Source organism: Zalophus californianus, chromosome 15, assembly GCF_009762305.2.
Source record: "Zalophus californianus isolate mZalCal1 chromosome 15, mZalCal1.pri.v2, whole genome shotgun sequence".
NCBI lineage: Eukaryota > Metazoa > Chordata > Mammalia > Carnivora > Otariidae > Zalophus > Zalophus californianus.
In genome coordinates, this window is record NC_045609.1 from 7,060,859 (window position 1) to 7,077,551 (window position 16,693).

Genomic DNA, 16,693 nt, shown 5'->3' on the forward strand with positions numbered 1-16,693 from the left:
CACTCTGTCCTGGGAGGGCCCTTGGCACACCAGCCCTGGGGAGCCCGGGAGCTGCACCTCGAGCCCACCGAGCCTTCTGAGGACGGCTGCTGCCGCGGCTACCTGAGCCACAACCAGATGGGAGATCCCCGAACCAGAACCACCCAGCCCAGCCAAGCTGCTCCCGACGTCTTGCCCACACACAGACCTTGTGAGATAACCAATGTTTGTCAGTGTTTTAAGCTGCTACATTTGGGGTACCATGTTATTCGGCGACCATATGTCAGACTAGAGAATAATGGAAACAAAGCCCATGCACCTGATGCCCCAGCGGCTGGGTCTGGGGGGTTTTATGGAAGACGTGTGTGCCCCTTCCTGACTCCCTCCATCCACTTCCCTGCACAATTAACCACTAGCCCCAATTCTGATGTAATTCCTCCACTCGTCCTTATGTTTTCATCACATACATATTCTCAGTATGCGGTTGCATTTTGCCAGGTTTTAAAACCAATGTAAAGTGAAACCAGAGTGTACGTATTAAGACTTGCCTCTTCTGATGCGGATTCTGAGATTCACCCCGGCAACTCACATGGCCGTGGCTGATGATCACCACTATCTATACAGTTCTCTCTGTGTGAACAGACCAACAGCTCACCGCTCCATTCCGCTGAGGATCACCTGGGGTTTTGTCAGTTTTTGCTATTATGAACAGCACTATTTACATTCCAGTGCCTATCCCTGGGGCACATACCGCGTTTTTCCAGGGTATACACTTAAGAGAGGAGGACTGAGCTCGGGAGTGCGGAGTGTGCGTGTTCAGCTCTTCTAAGTAATGCCAAATTGTTTTCCACTGTGGTTGTGTACAATGTACCCTTCAGCCGCCTTCCCAGTCTCTCCCAAATAAGAGGCATGCTTGTTTTGCTAATTACCAGCAGAGCTCTCAACCAACAAAAGGGAAAGCTTTTCCTATTTGCAGCATCACTACCGCAAATAAATAGTACTCCAAAGTAGTGACCCAGACAGCTGGAACGTATTAGTCACAGGACATCAGCACAGACTTCAGAATAATGATGCAGACTCAGCCAGCTCCATACACTGCCCACGGTGTAAGTCAAATTGGATTTCTAGACCGACGTGAGATTCACAAACAGTTTTTCCTCCTGGTGGACTCACATCTGGGGTCCCACCTTATTGCGCTCATCTCAAACGGAAAAAAGATCAACTCACATGCAACCCAGCCAAATTCAAGATTAAAGCAGCAGAGTGGAATCATTTCAATGAAATCGTGCTGGGTTGTGTTTTTAACAGAGAGCTGATTATGTTTTTAATATTTTCACCTATAAGATGACACTGTCACGTACCATAACTAATCTTAGGTGCAGTAACTCTACAAAAAATACTTGGGCTTTATTTGCAGGGGGGCTTCATATAAAAAAAAGGTCCCTTTTAGTTTAGCTAACTCCATTTCTTAGGTGGCAACAGTCATTTTCACGATAATTATTTGTATTTCTAGTAAAAACACGCTATCAAACTTTTCCCCTGGCATTCAATACAAGAAATGAGAAATTCTTCCCACGTGGGTAGGAAGGAGAGAGGAAACGTTACTGTGGGTATCCCGGAGGCTCGCCTCCTATACTGAAAACAATGGCACCAGATGACCAGAATCAGGTCATCTCAACTCCACCTCTTGACGGTTCTTCTTTCTTTACAATCGTTTACCCCTGTGAAGCAGGCACTATTATTACACCCATTATACAGATGAAGGAAGCTCGAGGTGCAGAAAGCAATTAAGTTGTGCACAGTCGTGAAACTGGCGAGCGGTAGACCTAGGACCTGGCCCCCAGGCCGTCTACTCCAGAATCCAGTCTTGGATGCTCCTCTGGGCTCCTGCACTTCAAAGGCCTGCTGTGCTGCCGAGGGGATTACAGAGGCCAACAGGGGGATGCACCCCACATAGGGTGAGCAGCACATCCACGCCTGCCCAGGAAGGACGACACACCAAGTGCTCCAGCAAGGGGACAGGAGAACGCGGGGAGCCCACTGCAGCCCAACCCTTGCTCCCACAGACAAAGCCTCACACACCCCACAACGGATGACCTGACAATTTGTACAAGGTCATTGCTATACCCTTTTGTTTTTGCTCATATTACAGTTTCCTCTTCTTGTCCTACCCTAAACAGAACAACCTTGCCAACCAGATCACCCTTGATGATATTCGTAAAGGTAAGACATTCTTCCACTGGAGCTGAAATGGACTCTAAGTAAACACTTGGCTCATTCAGCTTATCTTGTTTTTGTTTTTAAAGATTTTATTTATTTGACAGAGAGAGACACAGCGGGAGAGGGAACACAAGCAGGGGGAGTGGGAGAGGGAGAAGCAGGCTTCCCACCGAGCGGGGAGCCCGATGCGGGGCTCAATCCCAGGACCCTGGGATCATGACCTGAGCCGAAAGCAGGTGCTCAACGACTGAGCCACCCAGCTGCCCCTCATTCAGCTTTTCTATTACTGACATTAGAAAACCTTGGGCACTCATTACAAATAGCAACATCTCTTCAAAGTATTTCCAGTTTCCTGGAAATCATCCCAAATGATCTGGCCAATAAAGAAAAAAACCTGATTAGGGGCGCCTGGGTGGCTCAGTCATTAAGCGTCTGCCTTCGGCTCAGGTCATGGTCCCAGGGTCCTGGGATCGAGCCCCGCATCGGGCTCCCTGCTCTGCAGGGAGCCTGCTTCTCCCTCTCCCACTCCCCCTGCTTGTGTTCCCGCTCTCGCTGTGTCTCTCTCTGTCAAATATATAAATAAAATCTTAAAAAAAAAGAAAAAACCTGATTAAGTGACTAGCAAATGACAAATTTAAAAAATTCCAACAACACAACATATACCATTGCTTACAGCACCCCTTTGCCATACCTAAGGTTAGGTTTTTAAAGTATAAAGTGGTGTCAACCAAATCTGTATGTTTGTAACTACATTAAGAAGTTAAAAAATTAGGGGGTGCCTGGGTGGCTCGGTGGGTTAAGCACCTGCCTTTGGCTCAGGTCATGTTCTCAAGGTCCTGGGAGGTCCTGGGATGGAGCCCCACACCGCAGGTCAGGCTCCCTGCTCAGCGGGGAGTCTGCTTCTCCCTCCCCCTCTGCCCCTCCCCTGCCACTTGTGCTTGCTCGCACTTTCTAGAATAAACAAAATCTTAAAAAAAAAGTTAAAAACTTAATTGGTTGATTAATTATGCTATTGGATAAATATAAAGATTGCAAAATGGAAACAAAAAGTATGAAATGTGAATTTTGGAACAGAGCATCCAGGTTAGCCACCAGCAAGCTCCAGGGTCACTGGTCCCTTCTGCATCTATTGGCGGGGGGGGGGGGGGGTGTAGGTTTGAGCAGGGACAACTGCAGCACCACAGGTTTGTCATGCAAAACTGGTCCAATCCCATCTTTCTTGGCCAAAGGAGGCAGTCTATTAGTAAGCCACACAGAGGAAACAGAGAAACACATTTCATAAAAGGAAAAGGCTGAATCTTGTGTCGGCTCTAGTATTTGATCCAGAGTGGAGCAGGGGACTGACCCAGGGGCAGTTTTCCAGAGGGAGGTGGCCAGGACAGGCCAGGAACAGCCTCATTCGGTAGGAGGTGTTAGACCAGAAGCTAATGCTAATGCTTTCTCAGTAAATGCCATGGGCCAGACCTTCTGCTGAGCATGCTTCCTACACTCTCCTTCAAAACCCTCACTCAATAACCTTGAGAGAAAATATCGTGAGACAGATCCCTATTTAACAGATATGAACACGGACTCAGTAATTAAATGACTTGCCCAAAGTCACAGAACGAGTACACAGGTCTAATGCCTGGCTCAAAGCTTACGGTAGGCATGCAACAAATATCCGTTGAACATGGGGTCTATATAATCTCCTCCACAATAAGATAAAACAGTACTTCTGTCACAAGGATTTTGTGAGGATAAATTGAGATTACGTATATAAAGTTCCTCGCTCAGTGCCCTGCCCTCTGGAATCTACTGTAGTATATGGACAACAATGTTGATATAAAAAACTAGCACAATACCAACCTGGAATACAATTATGATCATGACAATGGGTAAAACCAACAGCATAATAGAAGACGCACGGATATACATTAGCAGGCAGAAGAAAGGCAAATAAGCCATAAAAAGATACTCAACATCACTGATCATCAGGGAAATGCAACTTAACATCACAGTGAGATACCACTGCACCCCTCCCAGAATGGCTAACTTTTCAAAACTGGCAACATCAAATGCCAACAAAGATGCGCATCAGCCAGGACTCTCACGTATTTCTAGTGGGAATGCAGTGGGTGAAGGGTAAAAAAAAAAAACAAACAAAAAAACAAAACAGAACAAAAAAAACCTGTGGTACGCCCATACCCTGGACTACTACTTAGTGAAAAAAAAGGAACGAACTCCTAATACACACAACAACATGGATGAATCTCAAATGCACTCCACTAAGGGAAAGAAGTGAGTCTCAGGAGGGGATAATCTGGACAATCCCACTTACGTGATATTCTGTAATATCAGAACAGCAACAGAGGATGGATCCGCGCTGTCAGGAGTTAGGGATGGGGGACTGACTACAAAGAGGTAGCACCAGGGGATCTGAGCGGCGGATGCCACGGGCCATTTGCAGTAGAGGACACATGGATCAGTGCATGTGTTCAAACTCAGAGAACTAAATGCTCCAAAAGAGTGAATTTTACTGCTGGTAATTTTTTTTAAATAACTGAATAAAATTTTCAAATCACAGAAAAAATTGGTAGGTCTTGGTGAATGACTATTTGATGTCTACTTTGAGGGGAAAGAGGGACACGTGAGGGTCGAACAGCTCTGAGGCTCCTTGCCCAGCTAACAATAATGGAACAGGAGACCATGAAGAGTCCGTGTGAGGACCTCTACGAGGTACAGAGGGGTCAGGAACCTTGGTTTCTGGCCTAACTTCATCGAAGGAGGACTGTGTCAACTTACATAAGCCGCATCACCCCCCGAGCCTCAGTTTACCTACTCCTAAAATGAGACAAAGAAGCAAATGGTCTCTTGATCCTTTCCCACTGCAGACATTCTCAGGTCAGTTTGTCTTCAAGTCACTGGGTCTGGGAGGACAGCAGGACCAGTAGCAGAAATACCCACATACAGAAAAACGGCCAGGCATCCGCACAAACTGCAGCAGGGAACAAAATACAGTGAAAACCACCGACGTGTGTGGACAGCAGAGTGGACGGTGGGGAAGTCATCAAGGAAGGGGGCAGACAGGAGAAGACACAGACTAGCGCCCTCTCACATGACAGAATCCGAGAGAAGACAGGTCTCCTCGGGCCAGGGAGCCCGCTACACCTCGAGCACCCAACGCTGGAGGTCGAGATGAGGACTGATAAAGCAGGCAGGCGTAGTTTCCCTGTAACAGCCCACTGCAGAGGCAGCAATTTCCAAAATTTTAGAAATTCTTGGAAATTAAGAACATGATTGTTGAGTGCAGCTGAGCCGTCTTCTCGTCCTGAGCAAGTGTATGCAGAGACTCCAGAGTTCTAGAATGGAAGAAACCATTTCATTTTTCAAAGGATTTAACAGAGGGGCGCCTGGGTGGCTCAGTCGGTTGGGCATCTGCCTTCGGCTCAGGTCATGATTCCAGGGTCCTGGGATCCAGTCCCGTGTTGGGCTCCCTGCTTCTCCCTGTCCTTCTGCCACTCCCCTTGCTCACACGCTCTCTCTCTCTCTCTCTCTCTCTCAAATAAATAAAATCTTTTTTAAAAAAAGGATTTAACAGAATGCAAAGAATACAACTTATTAACGGACTAAGAATTTATTGTTGTCACCGTATTAGTTTGCGAAGCAGGGAAAGCGCTTGATGTCAGTAAGATTCCCCAAGTGACCCTCTGAAATGTGGCGAATCCTTGGGCCCCGCGCAGAGCAGAACCCAGAAGACCACTCCTGGGCCCGGCCCCTGTGGCCAAGGGAACCCAGGCAGGCACAGCCTCTGAGCCTGAGCGCTTCACCAGCACTGAAGGGCAAGCAGGGAAATGGAGAGTATTCCCGCAAAGTTCACACGCAGAACACTTTTCCAACATCACTCCCTCTGCCAATTCCTTTTTTTTCCTTTGGGATTTTATTTATTTGAGAGAGAGAGAATGAGATAGAGAGCACATGAGAGGGGGGAGGGTCAGAGGGAGAAGCAGACTCCCCGCTGAGCAGGGAGCCCGATGCGGGACTCGATCCCGGGACTCCAGGATCATGACCCGAGCCGAAGGCAGTCGCTCAACCATCTGAGCCACCCAGGCGCCCACTGCCAATTCTTTTTGATGATGACTGCAAAAACATCGCTCTGACACGCCCTGGCTCGGCCGGCTCCGGGAGAGCAAGGGCCTTTGGCTCCAAGTCTGGTCTCTTCCACCACCGACGGCCCCCCAATTTTAGGAACCCTGCTTCGCTGCTCACTTCCCGTTCTGCCCCCACAGGAGGGGACAGCCCCGGGGGCCTCCCTCGCACCTGCCGGGCGACCGCATGTCCAGGGAGGCACCTGAGGGGACACACACGAGGTGTGACTGCCACTGTTCTCCAGGGCTGGGCTGTGACCACACGTCCTGAGTGCACACTCACATCCCCACTGCCCCCCTCCCCCAGCAGCCGGTGTGCGGGGCGGAAGGACCATGGCAGGTGCAGGGCAACACCGAGCCCAGGCTGCTGGTGGGGGGAGAGAGAGACGGCAGAGACCCTGAGAGAGGAAACTAAGGCAGACCGGTGCAGCAGAAGGCATTCGAGGGGGCACAAAGCTCGGGAGTAAGGAACCACCACCGGGGAGGGGACGGGGGGGGGGGTGAGAGGGACAGCAAGGGACAGACCACAGACACGTTCGACTGAGGGGCTCAGGCTTTCTCCTTGGGGCACGGGGAGCCAGGGGCACGTGTGGGCAGGATGGTACCACGACCCCCTCTCCAGCCTGGGAAGAGGACTGCCAGCGGTCGGGTGAGGGGAAGGAGGTCAGGGCAGAGAGCGCACGGCTAGGTGGAATCCAGGCAGGAAGGGGTGCGGGCTCAAGCCTGGACGAATGCAAGAGATAATGCGGAGACCAAATGACCTTCCTCTGGGGCCTGGAAGGGGACGGGGGTCACGGAAAAGCAACTGTGGATGGTCCCGGGTCTGCCCAGACGACCAAGAGGATGGTCTTTTCCACCGGAGGAAGGACAGCACTGGTGGGTTCACTGTGTGCAGGACGGCACGCGCGGGGGTCGCTCCGTACGTCTGTGACCAACCGCTAAGTCTTAGGCTTCTCCTCACGGAGCTGCTTCTTTCAAATCCCCACAGGCAACAGAACCTCAAAACAGTGCAGTGTCTCCCCAAAACTCAATTCCATGCTCTTAACTTCTCGGCAGCTGAAGTAAGAACGGACCGCACATGGGAGAGGGCAAGCAGCTTACTCCGGGCCACACAGCCAGAAGGGCAGCAACTAAAGTTTCATCCAGGACGGCCTGCTTCTGGAATGTCCGCTTCTCTTCTCATCTGCTGTCCTGCTCCATTAAGGGCCTAGCGCTGCCGGTTCTGTGAAGTTAGGGCTCAGGGGTCTTGCTCTCTGGCCACTTCTCTTGCTACTGGTGATAAGAGTCCAGGCAACCCTGAACTACCTACTCTCAATCCCTAGGAACACTGTTCCCACCGCGGAGCTCTGGCTCACCTGGAAAGGCCTGCCCCATCTCCGCGTCCCCAAGTTCATCCCATCTTCAAGTTCAAGTTCATGGAAGTTCAGGTTCATCCCAAGGGCTACTGCAGCTCCGCACCTGTTCTGGTTTCCGTAGGAGCCATTTCTGAATTCCTCTGCCCCACCTTGTGTCTCAACCTCAAAGTTCCCTGAGGGCAGTCCTCATTTAACTCACAATTGTATCACTGGCTGAACCCAGCAAGATACTTTCACCTCCTGGAAGGCTGCTGTCTAACAATATTACCGCTGGGAAGAAGGGCTGATGGCCCCTGGAGAAGGATACAGTGTTTCTGTGAAGCCCGCCACTCCCCAAGCACTATCCCCCCCCCCCCCCCCCCGCACCAGAGAGCAGAGAACCAGACCCCACAGCCCCCGAACTTCCAGTCCCATGGAAATGGTGTGTTTGTTTAAAAAAAAATGTATACACACACACACTCCCCAAAACACATCAAATATGCAAAATATTTGATAAAAGTGAGGGCTTGGGTATATATATATATGTTCATTATATTATTCTCTATATTTTTCTAAATGATTAAAATGTTTCATCATAAAAACATCTAAAACTGCAAAAAAGATCAATATAAAGCCACTACTCTCTGCACAAAGAACTGGCTGGTCAGACTGATTGATCTGCAAAGGTTCTAGACAGAGAAAAACTTACTGTGATCTGCTGTGTTTTTCGCATCATGCGCCACAGCTGTAAAAGCAACCAGAACAGGGGCGCCTGGGTGGCTCAGTCGTTAAGCGTCTGCCTTCAGCTCGGGTCATGATCCCGGGGTCCTGGGATCGAGCCCTGCATCGGGCTCCCTGCTCGGCGGGGAGTCTGCTTCTCCCTCTCCCACTCCCCCTGCTTGTGTTCCCTCTCTCGCTGTGTCTCTCTCTGTCAAATAAACAAAATCTTAAAAAAAAAAAAAAAAAGCAACCAGAACAAAAGATGGACATGCACAAATTTAGACGACATGAATGCAATCGAAAAACGGAATGAGGCTTTCAGTCAGCCAAGACCTCCCTCGTGCCACCAAAAAAATCCTCTGTTATGGTAAATAATAATAAAAAAAAAATGACAGGAAGACATAACCGCTATTTTTTATAAAGACATTTTATTTTTTTCAGGTAAACTACCCCCAACATGGGGCTCGAGCTCACAACCCCAAGATCAAGAATCATGTGCTCCACTGACTGAGCCAGCCGGGTGCCCCCATAACCACTTTCTACTGCTTTCTGTCCTCAAAAAGAAGCCCTAGTAATAGCCACTACCATGTACCCTCTACACCTGCAGCGTACTGGGCACCGACAGACCCAATCCCATAACAAACCTGTATGATGGGCATTACTGTCCCCACCCCATGGCTGGTGACTGGCCCGTGCAGGCACCCGAACTCGCCTCTGGCAATAATCACTACACCATGATGTATGCCGCCCAATATCCTGTGTTCCCTCATTCATTTCCCATAAACTTCTGCACCACACAGATGAACGAATCTGACAAAATCTCCACTTAGGCAGTTCAGTAAACTAAAAAAAAAAAAAAAAAAAAATCCAAGAAATCACAGTCTTAAGATATACAATCTCAGAAACAGTACCTCCAAATGTTAAGGCAATAAAGAAAATTGAGGGGTAAAGAAAATTAACTGTGCAATCCTCTATAGTCATAAAATAAATACTGCATAAATATTTTAAATCGAACAGCCATATAATTTGAAGGGGCCTTAAAGATGCAACTGGCAACAAACCTGTGAGCCCAAACAAATGAGTTCTTGAAGTCAATTTCTAATACTTATTTTCAAACATATGTTACTGTGAAGAGCGTGCAAATTTGTGTTCTACGCCGAGACAGAGGAACGGGACAGGCCAGAGCACGTGTGAGCAGGTTGAGATTTTATTATTTACTGAATTTTCAAAAACGAAGAAGAGCGTAAAACTTGAAAAACATGCTACTGTTTATTCCGGGGGCGGGGGGGGGGGCTTAACCATTCTGGAAACGAAGTACAGATCAGATGGGAAAGGTCGGCTTTAATCCACATCAATACTTCTGACCCCTAGAGTTTTATTCCTGCAGCAGAAGCCTGGTGCGGAAAATGCTCTGCACTTCCTCCGTCACTCCCCCTACACGGTCTAAGTTTTAGGCACTAAACTGCTCTGACCATGCCTCCCAGACAGTAAGGAACTTTTTGAGCCAGAAACCCAATAATCGGAGCCCTCTCCCGGCTGGACCCCAGCTGGAAGAGAGGAGACTGCTCGCCTTGCCTGCACACCACAGGGGTGAGGGGTGAACTAAGGGAACATTTCCAAGTACCAGTCAGGCAGAGGTGCCAGGGAAGGAGTCCTTGGGAAGACAAGAGGAGCTCAAAGACCCAACGAGGAAAAAGGATATGAAAGCAGGATGGTCCAGGAGAGGGGAGGAGGGCGGGGGACCGAGGGTCAGCAATCCCAGGGGCGTGGTCTGGGAAGACTCAGACTAGCTCAGCGCACGACGGGAGCGGCAGACACCGGAGGCATGAACAGTCTGGGGCCGTGTGCCACCCTCCTCTTCTGATCTTAACCTCCTCAAGAGTGGGGCCCGCTTTCCCCGCGAGGGATGAAGACAGCGCTCACTGGTGTCCCCGGTCCATCAGGAGACACGTGGGCAGGAGCCCCGCCTCTCTGCCACGCTCTCACCAGCCAAGGGGAACCACGACGACGACTTACGGGGGGTGCAGAGGGGGGCTCAACCCAGCAGGTGCCACGCTGCATTCAGCCATCAGGCGCGTAACGGAAGGCAGACTTCAACTGTAAACTGTTTGCCCGGGGATCAGAAGCAGTGCGTTCGTTAGCAGCACTCAGAATGCTCGTGGTACAAAAGCGCCCTAATTATCTTTCTTCCCAGACACCTAGCCCTGACGATATATATAGCACACTGAACCAAAACATTAAGGCAGACCGTATTGTGGTTATTTTTTGAAGTAGAATATTTGACCAATTGCCAGAGTGTCTAAGTAAATGTGTAAGTGATACAACTGAGTATCAAATGTGCATGTTATTTGTTCTTGCTTCCCTACTTAAATCAAGGCCTTGTGGCGCCTGGGTGGCCCTGTCCGTTAAGCATCTGCCTTCAGCTCAGGTCATGATCCTGGGGTCCTGGGATTGAGCCCCACGTTGGGACTTCTTCCTCTACTCCCCCCGCTCCTCTCTCAAAAATAAATAAATAAAATCTTTAAAAAAGAAATAAAGTTTAAATCACGGCCTTGTTATTTAAACCCACTCCACAACTCTGCAATCCACACACACACCCATCAGTAAAAAGACCAAGACAGATGCCAGGACAAGATGAAACAGAAAGAGAGATCCTAGGGCAAAACACAGACTTTCCCCCAACCATGTGTCCACAGTGCGGCCAGTGACCCGGAGGACAGGCCGCCCTCCTCAGGCCGGGCCGTGGCCTCAGAAAATGCGGGTGGCGTAAACAGACTGCTGGTTGGATGCTGCTAAGAACACAGTTCATCCCATTTGATTCTTATCAGGCCTATAAGGGTACGACAGGTTTCACTTCTCTCACCACAGACAGGAAGCTAACCTCAATCTCCCACATCTCTACAAACACACTGCCTGGGACCTGTGGCTTCAGGAGGCCTGTGCCCCACCTCCCCGGCCATGCTCCATCCCCGCGGCCCCCCCAAGTACACACGAACACCAAGAGCTGACACACTGTGAGAGCAAACACCTACGGCCCAGAAGCTCAGCTCCCCTCCCAAACACACGGCGGTCCCTACGCGGACATGCCTGCACTGCCAGGGGCCAGCCAACCGACCAGCAAAGTGCTGAAACAAATCGTTATCTGCGCACCCAGAAAGGCCTCTGCTGAGGACTCTACTGGCCGAGGCTGAGAGGCTGAGTGGAGGGGCCAGCCCCCCATCACCTCTCCCTCCTGCCACGCAAGACCAATCAGAGCAAAAGACGTGAAAACACCAGGCGCTTTTCCAAGAATGCTGACAGGCCTCAGGAAAGGCTGCTGCCAAGTTCATGGGCAAGGCCGCTTTCATGTAGTCTCTTCCTCGACTGACGGGGGGGGGGGGGGGGTTACATCCCAATAAACCTAAGGTAAGGGGCACCTGGGTGGTTCTGTCGGCTGGGCGTCTGCCTTCAGCTCAGGTCATGATCTCAGGGTCCTGGAATCAAGCCCCGCATCGGACTCCCTGCTCAGCGGGAAGCCTGCTTCTCCCTCTGCCTCTCCCCCTGCTTGTGCTCTCTCTCTCTCTGTCAAATAAATCTTTTTAAAAATAAATACACAAACAAACAAACAAACAAACCTAACATAAGTTGAAAATATCATCGGGTGAACATGCATTTAACACACCCAGCACTGAACCTCCCAGCCTAGCTAAGCCAACCTTCACTGTGCACAGAACATGCGCGGGAGCCTGCAGGTGGCCTAGAGCATCGAGTACAGAGTCTATTTGATAACACAGGGCTGGCTCTCCCAGGTAATCTACTGAGCACTGTGCCGAGGTGACAAACACGACGGCTGTGTGGGGGCAGAGTGGTGGGAAGTGTGCACGTTGTTGACCCTCGTGATGGGGGGTCCACCTGGAGGCTGCCGCCCCCCATCCCGGGAGAGGATTGTACTGCATCTCGCCAGCCTGGGGAAAACGTCCAAACTCGAAATGCCAAGTGCGGTTTCTACATCACTTTCACATCATCATAAAGTAAAAACATGGTGAGTCGGGGACCCTCTGCTCTCCTGACCTCAGGCAAATGCTACGGCTTCAGCTGAACACTGCTCAAAGTACTTGGGTGTTTTTAGGTCCACGAGGGAAGCAGCTCCTTGACCAAACTTGAGCATCGTGGCCCAACAGCAAAACTGATCACAAGGCACACATTTTTCCTTATTTAAAAAAAAGGGGGGAGGGGGGCGGGGTGCCTGGGTGGCTCAGATGGTTAAGCGTCTGCCTTCGGCTCAGGTCATGATCCCAGGGTCTTGGGATCGAGCCCCACATCGGGCTCCTGGCTCAGCGGGGAGCCTGCTTCTCCCTCTGCCTCTGCCTCTCTGCTCATGCTCTCTCTCTCTCTCTCTCTCTCTCTGTATCTCTGTGTCTCAAATGAATAAATAAAATCTTAAAAAAAAAAAGGGGGGGGGAACGCCTGGGTGGCTCAGTCAGTTAAGTGTCTGCTTTCAGCTCAGGCCATGATCTCAGGGTCCTGGGATGGAGTCCCACATCGGGCTCCCTGCTCAGTGGGGAGCCTGCTTCTCCCTCTGCCATCCCCCCCGCTCGTGCTCTCTCTCTCTCTCTGACAAATAAATAAAATCTTAAAAAGAAAAAAAAAGGCCTTTTTAAAGATAGAAATAAGCCACGCCCAAAAGGACAAGTACTGTGCAGTTCCACTTACATGAGGTCCCTAGAGTAAATAAAATCACAGACGGAGAAAGTTAAGAGTGGGTGCCAGGGCTGAGGGGCGGGGGAACGGAGAGCTAGTGCTTGATGTGGACAGCATCTCAGCTCGTGAGGATGAGGGGGTGCTGGACAGACGGCGGTGATGGTTGCTCAACAAAGTGAGTCCACTTAACACCATGAATGGTCCATTTTCTGTTACGTATATTTTACTATAATTAAAACAAAAGATGTTTATACTCTTTCAAAGCAAATTATAGATTTGGAACATTCTCAGTCATATCTTAGAAATAATAGGCTTTAAGCCTACACAAATAAAATATACATTACCATATACATCAAAAGATATGCCGGAGCTGTCTTCAATTTCCATACTCGGCCAAAATCTTGGGTTTCGATCTGGAAGGCCAAAGAGGAGAATGCTTCTTCAGCTGTTTCTGGCATCCTTGAACTCTTGTGTGATCAGGGCATCGCGCCACCCAGCACGGCAGCATCGGTAACGCAAACCAGGCACATCGTTCAAATATTTACTGTTAGTCTCGGAAGACTGATTTCCAAAAGTCAGTGAGCGTTCCAGATGAATCTTAGAATAAAAACCTCTTCCACCCAAACACAAACGACATGACACCCAAGGGATTTTGTCCTGCACTTACGACTTACATGAGTACCCATGTACTTCTGCCACGACAAAGATGTACTGAGACGTTCAAAGACAGGATGGAATGGCTGGTTACTGCCTATTTTAAAAGGCTGCCTGAATAAAATTCGAACACTGTCTATTGCAGAGAGCAGAGTCCACAGAGCATGCTGACGGACTTAACAACATTCACTGTTAGAACCTGGGGTGCCTGAGAGAACAAGTATTTCTACGTGGCTACCAGTCCACAGACTCCTCTGTCATTCTTCTCCAGGGAAGATGCTGAAATTGGTGTGCAGGCAGTGAAAGTCGAGATGCAGACGGACATTTGGAAAACAGCTTAGTTATCTTGAAAGCCAATGACACCGCTCCACGCTATGCTTCTAGAGTCAAGGCTTCAGGACCATTTTTCTCTCAACCGGCTGTGTGAGGCAGGAGTCGCATGCCAGAATACCAGGAAAAAAATCTGTGTGAAGGCAACAATCTCACTTCTGCTCCTGAGATTATCTGCATAGTCTCTTTCTCAGACACCACACAAGGCTGGGATGAGGGGCCACTTTCCACAACTGCACCCTCATCACCAAAGAAAGTGGCGGGTCCAGGAGTTAGAGAGAGGTCAGTGAATTGACAAAAGTTTGATAAGTCGGAGACAAATTTCCCCTCATGGTGCGTTACTCTGACAGCTGGCCAAAACAATAATCATTATTCAAAAATCAACAACACAAATAAACCCTTGCTTGCCCCCTCCTCCCCAGCTGGGCCGTCACCTACCCTGGACCACAGACGTTCACTATGCAGACCACACACTAAGAAATTAAGTTTCCTGTGCCACAGTGCTAACTGTTATCATCTTAATAACATTGTAATCATTTTCATAAAGTTTCAGACTTCTGCTGCATCCCAGAAGTCCCTTCTAGAGCGGTGAGATTTCCTTTTGGCAATACAGGTCCTGTTAACATTCCATCTTTTGGCATTTGGCCAACATGTTCCTTGCACGCACATCCAACGTTTATGTAAAACTGACGGGAGGGACACACACCAAAATGCTAGCAGTGGTTATGGACAGGTGATGGGATTCTGGATGATGTTCTTTTTGCTTCTGTATTTTCTAAGCGGAGGAGAAAGACGAGAAGTAGGGGAGAAAGGGAGGAGAGTAGGGGAGGCGGGGTGAGGAGAAGGCAGGAGGAAAGGTTTTCTAAAGGAAAACCTAGGCTAAAAGGCAAATGCAAAGCAGCCTTCAACAGCCAGACCCCAAGGGGCCATTCAGAGGGGCCCTGGGCGACCCATCCCTGCCCGCATCTACCTCCAGCGCACACCTGCCCTCCCGCTGACCGCCTTCCTGAACGTGTTAGCCCAGTCCTGCAGGGCCCTCGGCATTCCATCACAGGGCCTCGTCGGGAGGTCCATCGCCGGCTGCCCTCTCTGGAGGGCTGCCCTTGAGAGCAGAGCCCCACGCCTCCCCAACCTTCCCTGCAGCTTTGTACGGCCAGTGATGGGAAATGCGTACCGGTTTTTACCACAGATCTGCGCAGTGACTGGAGGGGCCAGGGTGTCAGCTTTGAAAAAGGGGTCACGAGGAATCAGGACACCCAGACACTCCGACCCAGACCCCACCAGGCTCCAAGGAAGGATTTAAACTAGGTGATTTCTAAGAACGGAGCCCGACTCCACATGGCTGCCAACACCACAGACAATCGAACGTCAGGGGCAAAGACTCAGAGAGACATGGGGCCAAGAGAGGTGGCAAGTGAGGACCAAAGGCGAGCTGGCGACCAGCACAGAGGACAGAAGCCAGGAAGTAGAGCAGGGGCACCCCCCTTCCAGAACCATGTGCCACCATCCTTTTCCACCCACAGAGGCTTGCACTATGTGGGGGGGAGAGGATTCTGCAAGAAGAGAGCTGAACAGTGGCCATGAGCAGGAAGACACCTCGATGACCAGCTTCCGACTTTCTGGAAAATCGGTGGTTTCGGGTCAGGGGTATGGCTGGTAACAAGCAGACAAGACAGTGGTTCCGACTTTAAAGGGTTTTAAAAACTCCTTATTAAGAGTCATTCTTTGCCCAGTATTTAAACACTTTTTTATGGGAAAGTCAGCAAGGCTTCACTTCTTCCCCCAGGAGACCACAGGCTTGCTGAGGGCAGGGACCCGACCTGCGCTCACCACCGTGTCGCCCGTACCCAGCGGGGCACCTGGCCCACGGCAGCCACCAACCAGGACTTTTGGAAGAGTGTATTTTCTGTAAAAGCGCCACAGACCTCCTTGCACACAACAATGTTTACAGGACATCTTTCTATAGGATTATTCTTCTAGGTAATGTTTTCAAGGGTTGTCTAGTATTCCACTGTGTGGGTATACGTAATCTGTTTAGCCAGTGCCCTAGTATTTGATATCTGGTTTCCAACTTTTCTAGTAGACAGCTCTGGGATGAACAACCGGCTTGATTATTTCTTAAAATAAACTCCTGGACAGTATGTAAGTATCCATGCCAGCCCCTCTTCAAAGCAACCCTCCACACCCTGATCTCAAAGGACAATTGTCATGAACTTCATCATTTAGATAAACTACTAGGAACTTCTCACGCAGGGGAATCTCCTAAACCAGGGGCCTCTGACATCGACGGCCGAAGTCCTACCTGTCCTCTCCAGACCTGTTTTCCGTCAGAGGCAGGAATCTGAGAGGCAGCACCTGTTCCAGAGTCTCCTGCCCACCTTCTGTGGCTCACCTTCTCCTCTGGCTCCATGGACAATGAGCCACGCAGCAGCATCACACGCGCCACGCCCCTCCTCCCTCCACGAGGCCAGCTCTGTCCCTTTGCTTCTATCTCTTCCGAGGAAGAACTGACCCTGTCCCACCCCTAAGACAGAAACGTCAAGTCCTCTGTACCCACAAGAGGCTCCTGGCGTGCATCCGCCTCCTCTCCGCGGTGGACCCTTCTCATCAGCCCCTCTAACAAGGGAACAGGCGGCAGTAAAGACCCTCAAT

General features: G+C 50.0%; 1 protein-coding gene across 18 annotated transcripts in view; it reads right to left on the reverse strand.

Annotated features, from left to right (window-relative positions):
• SGMS1 (sphingomyelin synthase 1) overlaps positions 1 to 16,693 on the reverse strand; it is a 263,991-nt gene that overhangs the window by 235,632 nt on the left and 11,666 nt on the right. Inside the window, exon 1 of one of the 18 annotated variants that reach the window (XM_027596040.2) lies at positions 5,014 to 5,032. The exons of 16 other annotated variants lie outside the window; for them this stretch is intronic. The gene's annotated coding sequence lies outside the window, so the exon portion shown is untranslated. Of the gene's footprint in view, positions 1 to 5,013; positions 5,033 to 16,693 lie in introns of those variants that run through there. One more of the 18 variants, XM_027596053.2, reaches the window with a different exon arrangement.